Source organism: Schistocerca nitens, chromosome 4, assembly GCF_023898315.1.
Source record: "Schistocerca nitens isolate TAMUIC-IGC-003100 chromosome 4, iqSchNite1.1, whole genome shotgun sequence".
NCBI classification, from domain to species: domain Eukaryota; kingdom Metazoa; phylum Arthropoda; class Insecta; order Orthoptera; family Acrididae; genus Schistocerca; species Schistocerca nitens.
Genome location: NC_064617.1, coordinates 978141394 through 978155702, shown reverse-complemented (window position 1 = coordinate 978155702; position 14309 = coordinate 978141394). Strand labels below are relative to the sequence as shown.

The following is a 14309-nucleotide window of genomic DNA, read 5'->3' as shown; positions in this document are numbered from 1 at the left end:
GGCGAAGTTCAATCCAAAGAAGTTTCGAACAGAACCATCAGCAGGGAAGGTTATGCTGACTCTCTTTTGGGACGCAAAAGACGTCATTTTGGAGCATTACATGCCTAGAGGGACCACTGTCACCAGTGCATCACACACAATTCTCCTAAAAAATCATCCTCGGCCAGCAATCAAATCGAAGCGACGTGGATTGCTGTCGCAGGTGTCCTTTTGGAACATGACGATACAAGGCCCCACACTGCCCGTACAACACTGCCTGCATTTTGAGTGTCTTCCTCACCCACTGTACTCACCAGACCTAGCCCCAAGTGATTTCCATATGTCTGGACCACTCAAAGACGCAATGCGAGGAGAGAAGTTCCGTTCTGACGAAGAGGTACGACACGCGGTGCATGAGTGGTTGCGCGAACTACCAAAACATTTTTTTTCTAGAGGAATTTATGCACTTTGTAAGCGCTGGAGGACTTGCATTGAGCGTGGAGGAGATTATGTTGAAAAGTGATACAGCTTTGTACCACTTCTGCACGATAAATAATATTTTAAAAAATATTTGAGGTTTTCATTTGAGTCACCCTCGTAATATGGGAGTTTCAGCCTAGGTCTGTACCATCTGTAAATGTAATCATTTGCAGTGTTGCAGTAATAAATATTGAGTGAATTGGAAACCTCTAAAAGGATGCACTAATTTTTTTTTCTGGCAATGTACACACTCCCACTGTAAGTAATCTTAACTGAAATGTAGATTGGTTGCCACCAATGTATGATGACATTTAAACACTTACGATAGAAAATATTATTGGCTTAATATTTCGTCATGACGAGAAGTAATTTTAGTTTCATGTGTAATTTCACAAACACAGAAGAACACTAATCTGATCTTATAACGGATGAGTTTGGCAAATTGTAACACGTAGTATACGAGTGAAGCTGTTATGCTGTATATGCAACGAAAGAACGTAATTTTTGAAAGTATTGAGCAGGCAGGTCTGGCCGATCGGTTCTAGGCGCTTCAATCTGGAACCGCGTTGCTGCTACGGCCGCAGGTTCGAATCCTGCCTCGGGCATGGATGTTTGTGATGTCCTGAGGTTAGTTAGGTTTAAGCAGTTCTAAGTCTAGGGAACTGATGACCTGAGATGTTGAGTTCCATAGTGCTCAGAGCCATTTGAACCATTTTTGAAAATATTGCTATGCGAAGAGGTGCATGTGAAGACGGGGCTGGATGTCCAGAAATGGATTACGCATTAAAGAAAGTAAACACCATACTTGCAAACTCAGGTTGTTTCACTTACAATTTGTACAATGAACATCTTCAGATCTGTTCTATAAAAACATGTCCTAATTAGACGACGCTGGTGCTAATTTTGTGTTTTAACACTTGACGATGACACTATGGCTGCAGTACATTAGAACATGTTTTTATACACTCCTGGAAATGGAAAAAAGAACACATTGACACCGGTGTGTCAGACCCACCATACTTGCTCCAGACACGGGACACTGCGAGAGGGCTGTACAAGCAATGATCACACGCACGGCACAGCGGACACACCAGGAACCGCGGTGTTGGCCGTCGAATGGCGCTAGCTGCGCAGCATTTGTGCACCGCCGCCGTCAGTGTCAGCCAGTTTGCCGCGGCATACGGAGCTCCATCGCAGTCTTTAACACTGGTAGCATGCCGCGACAGCGTGGACGTGAACCGTATGTGCAGTTGACGGACTTTGAGCGAGGGCGTATAGTGGGCATGCGGGAGGCCGGGTGGACGTACCGCCGAATTGTTCAACACGTGGGGCGTGAGGTCTCCACAGTACATCGATGTTGTCGCCAGTGGTCGGCGGAAGGTGCACGTGCCCGTCGACCTGGGACCGGACCGCAGCGACGCACGGATGCACGCCAAGACCGTAGGATCCTACGCAGTGCCGTAGGGGACCGCACCGCCACTTCCCAGCAAATTAGGGACACTGTTGCTCCTGGGGTATCGGCGAGGACCATTCGCAACCGTCTCCATGAAGCTGGGCTACGGTCCCGCACACCGTTAGGCCGTCTTCCGCTCACGCCCCAACATCGTGCAGCCCGCCTCCAGTGGTGTCGCGACAGGCGTGAATGGAGGGACGAATGGAGACGTGTCGTCTTCAGCGATGAGAGTCGCTTCTGCCTTGGTGCCAATGATGGTCGTATGCGTGTTTGGCGCCGTGCAGGTGAGCGCCACAATCAGGACTGCATACGACCGAGGCACACAGGGCCAACACCCGGCATCATGGTGTGGGGAGCGATCTCCTACACTGGCCGTACACCACTGGTGATCGTCGAGGGGACACTGAATAGTGCACGGTACATCCAAACCGTCATCGAACCCATCGTTCTACCATTCCTAGACCGGCAAGCGAACTTGCTGTTCCAACAGGACAATGCACGTCCGCATGTATCCCGTGCCACCCAACGTGCTCTAGAATGTGTAAGTCAACTACCCTGGCCAGCAAGATCTCCGGATCTGTCCCCCATTGAGCATGTTTGGGACTGGATGAAGCGTCGTCTCACGCGGTCTGCACGTCCAGCACGAACGCTGGTCCAACTGAGGCGCCAGGTGGAAATGGCATGGCAAGCCGTTCCACAGGACTACATCCAGCATCTCTACGATCGTCTCCATGGGAGAATAGCAGCCTGCATTGCTGCGAAAGGTGGATATACACTGTACTAGTGCCGACATTGTGCATGCTCTGTTGCCTGTGTCTATGTGCCTGTGGTTCTGTCAGTGTGATCATGTGATGTATCTGACCCCAGGAATGTGTCAATAAAGTTTCCCCTTCCTGGGACAATGAATTCACGGTGTTCTTATTTCAATTTCCAGGAGTGTATGTGCCTGTGGTTCTGTCAGTGTGATCATGTGATGTATCTGACCCCAGGAATGTGTCAATAAAGTTTCCCCTTCCTGGGACAATGAATTCACGGTGTTCTTATTTCAATTTCCAGGAGTGTAGAATAGATCTGAAAATGGTTATTATAGATCGAAACCCGTAGTCTGATGACAAAAAAATTTGTGATCACAGACGTAAAGTAAAGGAAATTTATTCCGTATTCGCGTCAGTTTTTTATTCGCGACCATGTCGCAGGTTGTGAAAGTGAAGACGTAAGGAAGCAGATGTTTGGTGGGCCAAGACATCAAGTTGAGCTCGCTATCATGGTGGTCAGTCCCGTGTCGCACGATTCAGTCAGGGGCAGATGGCCTGCTGGAAAATTCTGTAGCTGTCTGGCAAGGCATGAAGAATGAATGGAGGCGGATCACGCGGTCCACACACTGATGGGACTCCGCGATAGCCGCCAGAATGTTTCCACACTCGTCTCTGCTCTGCTTACATGCTTTCCTTACTGCTTCACGCTCCCAAATCGGCACTAGGCGACATACACTACTGGCCATTAAAATTACTACACCACGAAAATGATGTGCTACAGACGCGAAATTTAACCGACAGGAAGAAGATACTGTGATACGCAAATGATTAGGTTTTCAGGGCGTTCACACAAGGTTGGCACCGGTGGCGACACCTAGAACGTGCTGACACGAGGAAAGTTTCGAACCGATTTCTCATACACAAACAGCAGTTGACTGGCGTTGCCTTGTGAAACGTTGTTGTGATGCCTCGTGTAAGGAGGAGAAATGCGTACCATCACGTTCCCGACTTTGATAAAGGGCGGATTGAAGCCTATCGCGATTTCGGTTTATCGTATCGCGACATTGCTGCTCGCGTTGGTCGAGATCCAGTGACTGTTAGCAGAATATGGAATCGGTGGGTTCAGGAGGGTAATACGGAACGCCGTGCTCGATCCCAACGGCCTCGTATCACTAGCAGTCGAGATGACAGACATCTTATCCGCATGGCTGTAACGGATCGTGCAGCCACGCCGGGTGATACGCCAGTGTGGCCATGACGAATACACGCTTCCAATGTGCGACCATCATGATGCTGTAGACAGAACCTGGATTCATCCGAAAAAATGACGTTTTGCCATTCGTGCAGCCAGATTCGCCGTTGAGTGCACCGTCACAGGCGCTCCTGTCTGTGATGCAGCGTCAAGGGTAACCGCAGCCACGGTCTCCGAGCCGATAGTCCGTGCTGCTGCGAACGTCGTCGAACTGTTCGTGCAGATGGTTGTTGTCTTGCAAACGTCCCCATCTGTTGACTCAGGGGTCGAGACGTGGCTGCACGATCAGTTGCAGTCATGCAGTTAAGATGCCTGTCATCTCGACTGCTAATGATACGAGCCCGTTGGGACCCAGCACGGCGTTCCGTATTACCCTCCTGAACCCACCGATTCCATATTCTGCTAACAGTCATTGGGTCTCGACCAACGCGAGCAGCAATGTCGCGATACGATAAACCGCAATAGCGGTAGGCTACAATCCGACCTTTATCAAAGTTGGAAACGGGATGGTACGCATTTCTGCTCCTTACACGAGGCATCACAACTACGTTTCACCAGGCAACGCCGGTCAAGTGCCGTTTGTGTATGAGAAATCGGTGGGAAACTTTCCTCATGTCACCTCGTTGTAGGTGTCACCACCGGCGCCAACCTTGTGTGAATGCTCTGAAAAGCTAATCATTTGCATATCACAGCATCTTCTTCCTGTCGGTTAAATTTTGCGTCTGTAGCACGTCACCTTCGTGGTGTAGCAATTTTAATGGCCAGTAGTGTATATTGAGTGTATTGTATTGTATGGAACTGGGGACCTAGAAACGACGGAGAGGTTTCGTCCCGTCGTGGCCCTCAGTGGCTCACAACCCGACAAGAGGCTACAGCAGTCCACTCACCCCACCGCCGACCCACAACCAAGGGTCATAGTGCGGTTCGGCTCCCAGTGGACCACCCCCATCCCCCCCCCCCCGCCGCCCCCGGGGAAACGTCTCACACCAGACGAGTGTAACCCCAAATGATTGCGTGGTAGAGTAGTTGTGGTGTACACGTACGTGGAGACAGTGTCTGCGCAACAATCGCCGACATAGTGTAACTGAGGCAGAATAAGGGGAACCAGCCCGCATTCGCCGAGGCAGATGGAAAACCGCCTTAAAAACCATCCACAGAGTAGCCGGCACACCGGACCTCGACACTAATCCGCTAGGCGGATTCGCACCGGGGACCGGCAAGCCTTCCCGCCCGTAAAGCGGTGCGTCAGACTGATATGGTATGACGCGTAAGTTTTCGTAAATACTGACTGATTTCTGTCGGCCAGCGTACAGAAGGGGAAATTTGCCAAATGCAATAACGATGGGCAATTATACGTTTGAGAGAGTTGAACATTTCAAGTACCTGGGATCGACAGTTACGCATCTAAATGATACCTCCTATGAAATTAAGCAGAGATTAATACTAGGCATAGAACCTATTGTGCCCTAACAAGACTTCTATCCTCTAGGTTCCTGACTCTTACCACTAAATTAGCTAGCTAGAAATCACTTACACGACCAGTGCTTACATATGCCCTTGAAACCTGGATATTAACAACCAAAGATAGTGAAATACTCGACGCATTTGAAAGAAAGGTACTTAGACGAATTATCGGCTCAATCTGTGAAAGAGGAAGATGGAGGAGGAGATACAATCATGAGTTGTATATCACATACAAAGACCAACCCATCAGAAGGAGGGTGAAATCGTCCAGACCGAGGTGGGCGAGATATGTGGCTGGCATGAATGATACAGAAAAACCAAAAGAAATATTACAAGGAAAGCCAGGAGGGCAGGGACGACGTGGTCGACCAAGAGCCAGATGGGAAGATGGAGTAATCGAAGATCTTAGGAAGATGGGCTATAGAAAGGCAAAGGACCGAGAGAAATGGAAGGAAATTGTAGAAGAGGCCAAGGCTCATCATGAGCTCTGTAGAGCCAAGAAAGAAGAAGAAGAAGCGTACAGAAATGGTGTAATTTTACGCATTATCTATTTTGGTAACGTATTAGAAATCAGGGTACAGCTGCAACCCATTCCTGGAAGTGATATGTGGCTCTGAGTACTATGGGACTTAACATCTGAGGTCCTTAGTGCCCTAGAACTTAGAACTACTTAAACCTAAGTAACCAAAGGACATCACACACATCCATGCCCGAGGCAGGATTCGAACCTGCGACCGTTGCGGTCGCGCGGTTCCAGACTGTAGCGCCTAGAACCGCTCGGCCACACCGGCCGGCGAAGTGATATGTCTCAAAGTTTGTAGTTCTGTTTGAAAGGTAGATTCAGATAATGAAACAGACATGAGGCGATGCACCATCGAATGGAAAGCTGCATGTCTGTGGCTGTGTGAGTGCTGGGAGCTTGCAGGGATTGCTCTGTCTCTAGTTATAGTTTTTCTGTAAATGGTAAATAAATATCTCTTTGTACTAACATTTATATTATAACCCAAGAAATTGTGTACTGAATTTTCTTATGTCGGGAGATTAAATGTCGTAGTAATGTATCTAAATATCTAGTGATAACAGTCCATAAACAGAGCACATCGTCCACATATCGGAGCCAAGAGTGGCGAAGAGTCAGTGGCCCTTTCTGTAAGACATATCGTCCAAAACTGTCCATGAAAATTTCAGAGAGTATAGGTCCAAGAGGAGAATCGACAGCTAACCCATCTGGCTAACTAAGTATTCTCACACTGGAAATAATTCTGTTTTACACACATTTGAGTAGCAGCAATTACATCATACAATTCTATTGGATTTACTCACTTATCAGTAGGGACATTCGTAAATAAGCTAGTAACGTCAAATGATACTAGATTAGAACTTGGTGGAATTTGTATATCTTTAATTTTGTCAGCCGGCCGCTGTGGCCGAGCGGTTCTAGGCGCTTCAGTCTGGAACCGCGCTGCTGGTACGGTCGCAGGTTCGAATCTGCCTCGGGCGTGGATGTGTGCGATGTTCTTAGGTTAGTTAGGTTTAACTACGTGTAAGTCCCGGGGACTGATGACCTCAGATGTTAAGTCTCATAGTGCTTAGAGCCATTTAATTTTGTCAACAAGAACACTCTTTGTTATCTTTTTTTATGTAGTACGACGATTTTTTACTGTTGCTGAGGAACTGCGAGTACGCTCGCAGCTGCCGCCTAACGCAACTTGCTGTCTGCAGAGGGCGCCGCCAGGTTCTTCCAGTATTGCTCCGTGCCTGGCAGCGCAACATGTGGTGGCTTTGTACGCGCGTTTGTATTCTCTCTTTCCCAGACACAACAGCCGTGCCTTTGCCGGGCTGGCACTCTGTTTGCTGTGCAGTTCTGCCCACTGTGCGAAAGGCGCAGAGAGTTATGCATTTGTTGCAGTCGCGGATTCTTCGCGCTCAAAGCTGCAAGCGGTGCAGCTCCATGCGTCAGAGAAGAGCGCGGCGTCCACGCGTCGCGCGACTCGTGTTTCGCCGCGTTGTTTGTCCTCTGGTGAGCAGCCGACCCCCCACAGACTGTAACACGTCTGACGAGGCTCTGCACTGGACGAAACGAAGTCCAGATTCCCGTCCGTTTGTTCAGATTTAACTTTCCCCAAGTCGATTAAAATTGTTACAGAACAGCTCATTTCAACGACAGAGCTAGCTTCCTAGGCATCCTTGTCCTAACCGAACTTTGCGCTTCATTTACAATGACGAAGTTCTCAACTTGACTTAATAAACCCTAATCGCACACCCTTTAATATGTGTTCTTGGCGATGGACGTCGGAGAGAAAAAGATGGCTCTATTTTTAAAACGTATATAGATATTAGCCTTAGAACACGGTCTCGTAAATGTAATAGTATGGGATTAGAAATAAGAAATGGTGTTTACCTACATCATTTATAGTTTGCTGATGATCAAGGATGGGGAGGATGCTAACTATATGTACAATCAACCAGCAGTAGCATACAAAACTTGGGGTTTGAAGATTAATTACCAAAAAACAGAATACTTGACTAATGTTTCAGACGAGCTATACATTGAAGGAAAGAAGATCAAAAAGATAAAAACTTTCTGTTATTTGGAATCCATTTTAGAAATCGAGAGAAAATTAGAGTCAGAAATCAATAAAAGAATTAGTAGCGGACAGGAGGTCATTGGGATGCTTAACTCAGTCTTATGCAGCAGGAATGTAATGAGCAGAACTAAAAATTTAATATACAAATCTATATTAGAGAGTGTGGTTCTGTATGGAACGGAGACCTGGACAATTAACCTGAAACACATTAAAAAATTACAAGCTCTAGAGATGGACTTCTGGAGAAGAACGGCAAGAATCTCCAGGAAAGAAAACATAAGGAACACCGAAATAATAAGGAGAAAGGAAATAAAAGAAAGAATATATGACGTAATGGATAGGAAGAAATTACAGTGGCATATACGACGAATGGAGGTAGCCAGAATACCAAAATTGATACTAGAGTGGGAACCGGAGGGGAGAAGAAGAAGAGGACGACCTATGACCACCTGGCTCCAAAATGTACAGCACACAATGAGGAGGATGGGCGCAGAGGAAGAGGACACGCAAGATCGAAACACCTGGAGAAATATTTTGAGATTATAGTTTAAGAACGTTTATTCTTTGTATTGTAATTTGCGAGTAAATTATTACGTTGGAGATAAGCCTCTGTAATGAGGAAAAGCTCCAAAAAAAATGTACTGGGAGGAAATGTAAAATGGAAACCTCTTGTGCAGCCATCGTACTCACAAATCAGTACTCAAAAGGTTACGGACCAGTTGTCAAATGTGTGATATATTTACTGCAACATGTTTCGAGTTACGTTATCTCATTATAAAGTACCATAAAACTAGGTAGCAAACAAAAAAAACCGTTATACTACACATGATGACAGCTATGTAAATATCTATGCTGTCTTGCTGTGGAACACAGGTTAAACTTTCTATGCCACAAGGCACCGTCAAACGTAAAAAGCCAGTAGCGAAAATGCAACGTCAAGCATGAAACTCTTCCATTAGCATCTCATGTTGGTGCATCATACTCTCATAAGGCCTAGTTGTAAAGTAAAGGCAGTATAAGTTAAAGAATATTGCTGTATTTCTCTGTTTATAGCCGCGCTGCGTAACCGTGCGGTCTTAGGCGCCTTGCTACGGTTCGCGCGGCTGCCCCCGTCGGAGGTTCGAGTCCTCCCTGGGGCATGGATGTGTGTGTTGTCGTTAGTGTAAGTTACATTAAGTAGTGTGTAAACCTAGGGCCCGATGACCTTAGCAGTTTGGTCCCATAGGAACTTATCAAAAATTTCCAATTTTTTCCTGTTCATAAATTAAAAACTGTTTTTCTTTGCTCTATGAATACAGAAAAATGCAGAAACACATTGTTTAGTTGTTGCCTACAGTCCGACGACCCCTTCACCTGTAAAAAAACTTCTGTTCTGGGTCTGCTTACAGTATTCATGCCTTGCTCCCCCTCTACAGTTTTTACTCGCACATTTACCTAAATTACGTAATTGACGATTCTCTAACGCCACAGAATGTGTCGTATCACCTGAACCCTTCTTCTAGTCAGGTTGTGGCATATATTTCTTTTCTCCCCCTTTCGATCCAATGTCACCTCATTAGTTACTCAACTTACCCTTCTAGCCTCCAACACTCTTCTGCAGCACCACATTTCAAAAGCTTCTATTCTCCTCTTGTCTGAACTGCTTACCGTCCACGTTCCACTTACGTGCAAGGCTAGACTCCAGGCAAACACATTCAGAAAAGACTTCTTAAACCTTAAGTTCACATCAGATATCAACAAATTCCTTTTCTTCCTGTAGCCAATCTGCATTGTATCTCGTCTTTACTTCGGCCATCATCCGTTATTTTGCTGCGCAAATAATAAAAATCGTCCACTACTATTAGTGTCTCATTTCCTAATTCCCTCTGCATCGCCCGATTTGATACGCTACTTTGCAGTACCCTTGTTTTGGTTTTGTTGGTGTTTATATTAAAACTTTTTTCAAAACTACCCACTCCATTCAACTGCTTGAGAAGCAGTTGAATGGAGTGGGTAAAAAATGGTTCAAATGGCCCTGAGCACTATGGGACTTAACATCTGTGGTCATCAGTCCCCTAGAACTTAGAACTACTTAAACCTAACTAACCGAAGGACATCACACACATCCATGCCCAAGGCAGGATTCGAACCTGCGACCGTAGCAGTCGCGCGGTTCCGGACTGAGCGCCTAGAACCGCGAGACCACCGCGGCCGGCCATGGAGTGGGTAGACTTTTGAAAAAGTCCTAGAAACATGTTGTTGTTGTTGTGGTCTTCAGTCCTGAGACTGGTTTGATGCAGCTCTCCATGCTACTCTATCCTGTGCAAGTCTCTTCATCTCCCAGTACCTACTGCAACCTACATCCTTCTGAATCTGCTTAGTGTATTCATCTCTTGGTCTCCCTCTACGATTTTTACCCTCCACGCTGCCCTCCAATGCTAAATTTGTGATCCCTTGATGCCTCAAAACATGTCCTACCAACCGATCCCTTCTTCTAGTCAAGTTGTGCCACAAACTTCTCTTCTCCCCAATTCTATTCAATACCTCCTCATTAGTTACGTGATCTACCCACGTTATCTTCAGCATTCTTCTGTAGCACCACATTTCGAAAGCTTCTATTCTCTTCTTGTCCAAACTGGTTATCGTCCATGTTTCACTTCCATACATGGCTACACTCCATACAAATACTTTCAGAAACGACTTCCTGACACGTAAACCTATACTCGATGTTAACAAGTTTCTCTTCTTCAGAAACGATTTCCTTGCCATTGCCAGTCTACATTTTATATCCTCTCTACTTCGACCATCATCAGTTATTTTACTCCCTAAATAGCAAAACTCCTTTACTACTTTAAGTGTCTCATTTCCTAATCTAATCCCCTCAGCATCACACGATTTAATTTGACTACATTCCATTATCCTCGTTTTGCTTTTGTTGATGTTCATCTTATATCCTCCTTTCAAGACACTGTCCATTCCGTTCAACTGCTCTTCCAAGTCCTTTGCTGTCTCTGACAGAATTACAATGTCATCGGCGAACCTCAAAGTTTTTACTTCTTCTCCATGAATTTTAATACCTACTCCGAATTTTTCTTTTGTTTCCTTTACTGCTTGCTCAATATACAGATTGAATAACACCGGGGAGAGGCTACAACCCTGTCTCACTCCTTTCCCAACCACTGCTTCCCTTTCATGCCCCTCGACTCTTATAACTGCCATCTGGTTTCTGTACAAATTGTGAATAGACTTTCGCTCCCTGTATTTTACCCCTGCCACCTTCAGAATTTGAAAGAGAGTATTCCAGTTAACGTTGTCAAAAGCTTTCTCTAAGTCTACAAATGCTAGAAACGTACGTTTGCCTTTTCTTAATCTTTCTTCTAAGATAAGTCGTAAGGTTAGTATTGCCTCACGTGTTCCAACATTTCTACGGAATCCAAACTGATCTTCCCCGAGGTCCGCTTCTACCAGTTTTTCCATTCGTCTGTAAAGAATTCGCGTTAGTATTTTGCAGCTGTGACTTATTAAACTGATAGGTCGGTAATTTTCACATATGTCAACACCTGCTTTCTTTGGTATTGGAATTATTATATTCTTCTTGAAATCTGTGGGTATTTTGCCTGTCTCATACATCTTGCTCACCAGATGGTAGAGTTTTGTCATGACTGGCTCTTCCAAGGCCATCAGTAGTTCTAATGGAATGTTGTCTACTCCCGGGGCCTTGTTTCGACTCAACTCTTTCAGTGCTCTGTCAAACTCTTCACGCAGTATCTTATCTCCCATTTCATCTTCATCTACATCCTCTTCCATTTCCATAATATTGTCCTCAAGTACATCGCCCTTGTATAAACCCTCTATATACTCCTTCCACCTTTCTGCCTTCCCTTCTTTGTTTAGAACTGGGTTGCCATCTGAGCTCTTGATATTCATACAAGTGGTTTTCTTCTCTCCAAAGGTCTCTTTAATTTTCCTGTAGGCAGTATCTATCTTACCCCTAGTGAGATAAGCCTCTACATCCTTACATTTGTCCTCTAGCCATCCCTGCTTAGCCATTTTGTACTTTCTGTCGATCTCATTTTTGAGACGTTTGTATTCCCTTTTGCCTGCTTCATTTACTGCATTTTTTTATTTTCTCCTTTCATCAATTAAATTCAGTATTTCTTCTGTTACCCAAGGATTTCTATTAGCCCTCGTCTTTTTACCTACTTGATCCTCTGCTGCCTTCACTACTTCATCCCTCAGAGCTACCCATTCTTCTTCTATTGTATTTCTTTCCCCCATTCCTGTCAATTGTTCCCTTATGCTCTCCCTGAAACTCACTACAACCTCTGGTTCTTTCAGTTTATCCAGGTCCCATGTGTACCATATTTTAGAGAATGACCATTGAAGAAGCTCTGAAAAGGCAAACGAAAGGCGTCTGGCGAAATACACTTAAACTTGTCATGTAGATGTGGATGTCCGAGATGTAGAAACTGCAGTAAGCTTATGGGGGGACATCACGAAAGAAGAAGGCTCCTCATTTACTACATGGTATTGAAATTTCAATTCCTGAATAATAAGTTGTAATTTCACTCCTAAGTGTGATAAAAATAATAATTGGCGAAAGCTTTCACCCTTTCTTCTTCTGTATTACCTCATGTTGTTTATTCCTGCGGCCTTTTCTTCAAGTTTTATGCAACAAAAATGCGGGGAATTTTTTGCTGTTGCAGTACATCGAGCAGGCTGTGGACTAGCATGACTACCACCGATTTGTTATGCTTTAGTTTCTGGTGTTTGTTTGCAAATGGTTGCACAGGAATAACTTCTACGAAAGGTGTTCATAGATCTTCAGCATGCCTCGTTCCTAAAAGTTTAAAAGGGTTACCAAGTGCCGTTCTTCTCTACACTATAAGGACAGCTTGAGAACTACAAACTCTACAGAGGCTAGGATTTGATCCGGGAGCATTCACATTATCTATATTGAAGGAAATCGAGAAAAGGAGAATTGCTGGGGCTGAATTTATTGCCACACAGGTTGAAAAACAGTCAACCAAAGAAGACAAGCAAAGAATAGACTGCTCGAAGATGAACAGGACTATCGCATATGGTTTGCACTTGTTCATACAGATAATGTACGGACTAATACAAAGACTGTGAAATGTTTGATTAAGGATTCTGGGAACTTACATTTTGGAAACTTTAAGTGCCATAAACCACTGACGTTAGAATACTTAAATTTAGAATGCAAGTAGACAGTACCACCGTGGACTATCCTATGGAAGCAATACTGATTTAATACAATAGTAACGCTTGTATGTAAGCGAAAAACCCTAAAATGTGGTGAACCTTTTTTCGTGGATATTTTGAGAGTTGTAAAAACTCAGGAAAAGAAGGTATATAAACTCTGTTCCACAGATACAAGGTGTCCAGGAATTCACGTTACAGAATTCTAGCACCGGCAGCTGTGACTGAGCGGTTCTAGGCGCTTCAGTCTGGAACCTCGCGACCGCTACGGTCGCATGTTCGAATCCCGCCCTCGGGCATGGATGTGTCTGCTGTCCTTAGGTTGGTTAGGTTTAAGTAGTTCTAAGTTCTAGGGGACTGATGACCACAGATGTTAAGTTCGATAGTGACCAGATCCATTTGAACCATTTCTACATACAAATAAATGTGCTGAAATAATAAATTAATGTTTCCTTTCGAATTGTACTTCACTCCTAATTCAATCCCTCAAGAAGAACTGGAAGAGTTAAACATCTGAATTGAAGACAACGTAGAAGGGAAAATGTCCGTTTCCGGTATGAGTTCCCAACTCAAGATATTATATACTCACTCTCTTCTACAAGTTCCAGAAGTTTGTAACGGAAATTTCCGAACACCCTGTATTTGTAATAATGGTATATCAAAATTTGTACAAAAATGCATTGATTTCGTTCTGATAGATTTTTGGGAAAGGAACATTTTCATTCATCTAGATGAAAAAATTACAACGGTTTATGATTAAAAAGGCAACGGCCTTGCCGCAGTGGATACACCGGTTCCCGTGAGATCACCGAAGTTAAGCGCTGTCGGGCGTGGCCGGCACTTGGATGGGTGACAATACAGGCCGCCATGCGCCGTTGCCATTTTAGGGGTGCACTCAGCCTCGTGGTGCCAATTGAGGAGCTACTCGACCGAATAGTAGCGGCTTCGGAGAGCGGTGTGCTGACCCCACGCCCCTCCTATCCGCATCCTCCACGGAGGATGACACGGCGGTCGGATGGCCCCGGTAGGCCACTTGTGGCCTGAAGACGGAGTGCTTTTGTAATTAAAAACGTTTACTGGCAATAAGAGTGTAAATTTATGTGTGTATGCGTATAACGCTTCTTAACAACTGTGCCGAA

General features: G+C 45.1%; 1 pseudogene; it reads left to right on the top strand.

Moving 5' to 3' along the window:
* Positions 1-13933: 13933 nt before the first annotated feature.
* Positions 13934-14051, top strand: LOC126253881 (5S ribosomal RNA; annotated as a pseudogene).
* Positions 14052-14309: the final 258 nt, after the last annotated feature.